Source organism: Salarias fasciatus, chromosome 15 (genome assembly GCF_902148845.1).
Source record: "Salarias fasciatus chromosome 15, fSalaFa1.1, whole genome shotgun sequence".
Lineage (NCBI taxonomy): Eukaryota > Metazoa > Chordata > Actinopteri > Blenniiformes > Blenniidae > Salarias > Salarias fasciatus.
In genome coordinates, this window is record NC_043759.1 from 2,200,427 (window position 1) to 2,205,418 (window position 4,992).

The 4,992-nt window shown below is 42.6% G+C and overlaps 1 long non-coding RNA gene across 1 annotated transcript; it reads left to right on the top strand.

The window, feature by feature from the left end:
* Positions 1-640: 640 nt before the first annotated feature.
* LOC115402464 (uncharacterized) lies at positions 641-1,784 on the top strand. Its single transcript, XR_003933112.1, has 4 exons — positions 641-955; positions 1,046-1,315; positions 1,454-1,537; positions 1,690-1,784. It is a non-coding gene; the product is annotated as an uncharacterized LOC115402464 (long non-coding RNA).
* The last annotated feature ends 3,208 nt before the right edge of the window (positions 1,785-4,992 follow it).

Below are 4,992 nucleotides of genomic sequence, written 5' to 3' on the forward strand. Positions count from 1 at the left end.
TTGGTGTTGTCTAGATTGGGGGTTTGGGATTGTTCTAGGTTGCGTGTGGTGCGTCGACAACACTGTTTTGTATTGTGACTTTGTACATAGGTTGTGCCCCCCCCCCCCCCCCCCCCCCCTTCCGTTCTCCCTCTCTTTATCTTTCTCTCTTTCTGTTCCTGCTCTCTGAGCGTTTCCGTCCCGGTCCTGTCCGGCAGCCATGCCGGATGCCAGCTTTAAATAAAGGCAGCAGCAGGAGGAGACTCAGTCTCGTCCTGCTGCTAACATTAAAATCTGTTCAGATAGTAAAAGGCTACAATCATACAATATTGCACGCCCCAGCTGCCGAACAGGACAAGGGAAAAAAAAAAAAAAAAAAAAATCCGCTCAGTTTCACTCAGAAAACTTCAACACTCGGTCAGTTTTGTAGAAGTAACTCAGAATCAGTCCTCCACTGGTTATTAGTTACTTCTTCCAAAGGTAGTGGAGTTACTTTACAAGCTTCAATAATTGAAAAGTTACTGAATGGTTGATAAATTATGTCTTCAGTTATAATCGTTCACCGTGAAACATCATGATACAAAGTAGTGAGTTTATGCTATTAGTTTGTTTTACGGGAAAAATTGAGAGTTTTCTTCTTTTTCCTCAGCAGTGGCTGCATCTGTTCAGAGAGCAGGAGAGGACGTCACTCTGACTTGTCAACATAAGCTGGAGGGTCAACGGAACTGTAATGGAACATCATGGTACTATTATGCTGGAACCACTAATATCATGGATCTGGTTCAACTTGGGAAGATTAAAGACTACAGTGACATAACATCAGACAGACTGAGAGTTGCAGCAGATTGCTCTCTGATTCTGAAGAAAGTCACAGAAAAGCAAGTTGGTCATTATTATTGTGATCAATTCAAATCAGACAGTTCAAAGCAACCCGTTCTAGTTAGCTGGTCTTTCGTGGATCTGTCTATCGTCAACAGTGAGTATTCATAAGCTGGTTGAACCTTCACAACAGTCGTGACCACAGAAAAATGTCTAATTTGTCTCATTGTGTTGTTTTTTCTTTCAGTCGTGACTGAACATGACTCCGATGACGAGGAGACACTGAAATGCTTCGTGACGTCTATACAGGAAAACTGTGAACTGGAAGTGAAGTGGACGATCAAAGATCAGGATATTGATGAAGTCAACAGTCAGATAAAGACAGAAAAGAATGGATGTTCTGCCACTGTGACTCTTAAAAAGTCACATTATCTTCACCCACAAACACACTTCCTGAGCTGTGAAGTGACTGACAACAGAACAGGAGAAACGTTTCGTTTCAGTCCTCGACCCTCAGGTGAGCCCAGTCAGAAACAAAGACTCCAATCAGCAAAAGAAGAGTTTCTTTGATGGATTTATCAGTTTGAAAAGTCAAGATTTAAAAATGAGAATGAAATCTGATCCGTTCTGCGTTCTCTTGATTTTCTTTGTTCAGGTGACACGAAATCAACAATGAAACCAGAAAGCTTCACAAAATCAGCTGGAACTGAAACCAGTGGAGCTTCAGCAGGTCCACAAGGTAACGACTCCATTTACTGTATCAGTTAAATGTGCTGTGTTGTACTTTTGGTCTTCAAAAGAAGCGTCCAGTTTACTCAGTGGCTCAGATGGGTCATCACATTGAAAAGAGATCTTCCAGAGGTTTTCATCGGTTTGCTATTGTCTTTCCAGGCTCGTGGTGGATGCACTCGATTGTCGCTGTGGGTCTGATTGTACTCCTGATCACAGCTGTGGTGATCATCATCAGGTGGGAAAGGACCAAAGGTGAGAACTTGAAGAAAACCGACTGGAAATCAGCTGGAGTTTGGTTGTAGAGGCATTTTAGTTTATGTCTAATCGGGATGTTAACCAGAGAGAAATAAGCTGTAAACCCGGTTTAAAATGAGCTTCAACCATCAGCAAACTGGTCTGTCACCAAGGACTTTAGAAAGTGTTATCGGTGTATGTTATTTCAATTTGACTGAAAATTCGAGTTTAAATCAGGTTTAAATCGGTCTACTTCTGGTGCAAACCAGCTGTAACCAAGGTGGAGATTGGAGAGATTTATTCAACTCAACTGTATTTATATAGCACTTTAAAAACAGCTACTGCTGGCACAAAGTGCTGTACAAAGTCAAAAATACAAGTTCAAGTGCAAGATAAAATGCTGTAAGAACTGCTAATCTAAAACAAACAAATGACAACAATAGAAAAAGACATAAAAGAAAAGGAAAAGCTCTGTCCCCTCCGAGCCTCCGTCTGGACCTGGGCACCTCCAGGAGCAGCTGATCAGCTGATCTGAGGCACCGAGCAGGAGTGTCGGGGTGAAGCAGCTCAGAGAGGGAAGGCGGGGCCAGACCATTCAGGGATTAAAAACAAATAAAAGAATCTAAAAATGGACTCTAAAGGTCAGAAGCAGCCAGTGGAGGGAGGCCAGGACTGGAGTGATGTTCTCCGTCTCACTGATCCAGTTAGTTGCCGCGCTGCAGCATTTTGGACCAACTGGAGACGTGTGAGGGACGACTGGCTGACTCCAACATAAAGTGCATTACAGTAATCCAGCTGAGATGTAATAAAGACATGGATTACTGTCTCAAAGTGCTGACGGATGCCAGCAGTCTTTTGAACAATGACAAAAGATTAATCTCAATGTTTGAATCTGTGATTTCTTCAGTGGATCAAAGTTTCAAAGCAACAAATATCTGAGCTGAAAGATGGTAGAAGGATCCTCACGATGAGTCCATGTGAAGCTCTGATCAGTAATGTCCATCTTCTCTTTCTCAGGTTCCTGGTGGAGATTAAGGAGAGACGGTGATATATGCTGATGAAGAAAGCTCTGAGAATCTACGTCCCTTTCCCTTTATCCTAGCATTTTGTCAAACCATACTTTTTTCAGTCACAGACTGATGAAAACTTATCATGTTGTTTCAACACTGTTTTTCATGTAATACCAATTTATTGTGAAGTTTTCAGGTGATTTTATCATCTCCAGTGTACCTGACTTTCAGCTGTAACTCCAAACTGTTTTCTTAATGCTAATATTATTATAAAATGTTACTTTGATGGAATTTCACTCTGTCCCTCTGTTCATTTCAAGTCTGTCAATACAGCTTGATTTCCTAACTGTCCAAATGTGTTGGTTCAATGTTTAAAATGTGAGTGAATTCAAAATCCTAAATGTTGAATTGCATTTACAAGAACGGAGTCAGTTTTATGTAACAAGACGTTCCTATATTGAAATATTAACAGTTCACCCAACCCTCCATAAAAGAAAAAAAAGAAAAAAAATGAAGGGCTTCAACAGCCAGAAACTGCTTCTACAAAATCAATAAGCAAGTGTACGATTCAACAGTGCAAACAACTCAACTGTTTCCATGACAAAGCTCTGGAACTTCTGCATGAAAGGCAACAGCACAATAAGAACATCGTGCTGTTATATGTCGGTGGGTGATGGACTCAAACGCAGGCTTCTGGGTTTCATAGAACCTCAGGAGAGCAGGGCTTCAATGGAGAAGACACAGGTGCAGCTCGTGAGGGTGGTGAGCGCACGGCGAAGGCCACTGGCTGGGAGAACATGAGGAGAGGCAGACACAGGAGAGGATGGGAGACATAGCCGGGGGGGCGGGGCCAAAGGGTCCTGACAAGTGCAAACACTGTGAAGAACATTAAGAGCAGCAATGAGATTTTTTTGTCTTTGTAACAGGTGCTCACTTGAAATTAATGAACAATAAATAGGAGAAATGTGATCAACATTTTAACAAAAGCAGAGATGCAGTTCAGGATGATTCTGCCGTCTCATTTATTGCAGACGGCGCAGTGCCTTTCCTTCTCAGTGAAAGAGCCTGTCATTTAGAGTGAGGGCTCTCTTGGAAAGTTTCCCTGCATCTGTTCCCATGAACCTTTTTGACGAAAAGAGCCATTTTTGTCACTTTCCAGCAAGTCAGTTTGGTCTGGAACCACAAAGCATATTTACCTTTTAAAATGAGGCGAATGAAGCTCAGGAAGTTTCATATATAGTTTTGATGCACATAAGAAACTTATATCTTATGATGCATTTCTGAAGTTTTAACTACAGTTGAGAATAATGAACATTTTCTTACACTTGACTTGACTACATGTTTAATTTTCTTCTTTTAGATCCTGGTTCCTCAATTAGCGGACCGCGGTCCACGACCGGACCGCGGCACACCTCGCTGCGGACCCAGGGCAAATGGCATTTTTCCACAAAAAAAAAAAAAAAGAAAAGAAAAAAAAATCTTTTTTAAACATATTATTTCTATTAATCACCATCTATCACTGTGCGCTTCTGTTCTATCGTTAATTTTTGTTTCATTTTCAGTCAAACATCTCTCATGTTCCCACTTCTGCACGCTGCGTGCTGTGTGTGCGTGTGTGTACGTGCATGCATGTGTGTCTCGCCTCGAACGCCTGGGCATCAAAGGTGCAACTCCTGGAGTTTTTCCATTCCTACTTGTCTGGTTGGACCTTCTCTGTTCAGCTGACAGACTTCACCTTTTCTGTGGCCCCCCTCTCCTGTGGGGTGCCTCAAGGTTCCATCCTGGGTCCCATTTTATTTCTCCTGTATATTCTGCCCTTAGGAGATATCATCAAAAAACACAATATATCCTTCCATTGCTATGCAGACGACATCCAGCTGTCTCTCCCCTTTAAGGCCGATGACCCCGCCGCCCTCCAGCCTCTGCAAAACTGCTTGTTGGACATTAAGGCTTGGATGACAGCTAACTTTCTCAACCTCAGCGAGGAGAAGACAGAGGTCATTGTGTTTGGCAAAACCCCTCCAGCACTTCACACCAACACCCTGGGTTCTCTCGCCGGTAACTGTAAGTCAGCTGTTAGGAATCTGGGCGTGGTCTTAGACAGTTCTTTTAAGTTTGAACAGCAGATTAGTGCAGTTGTCAAAAGAAGCTTTTTCAACCTGAGGACCTTGGCAAAGATTAAAGCGTACCTTCCCCAGCAGGGTTAGAGCAGGCCCTG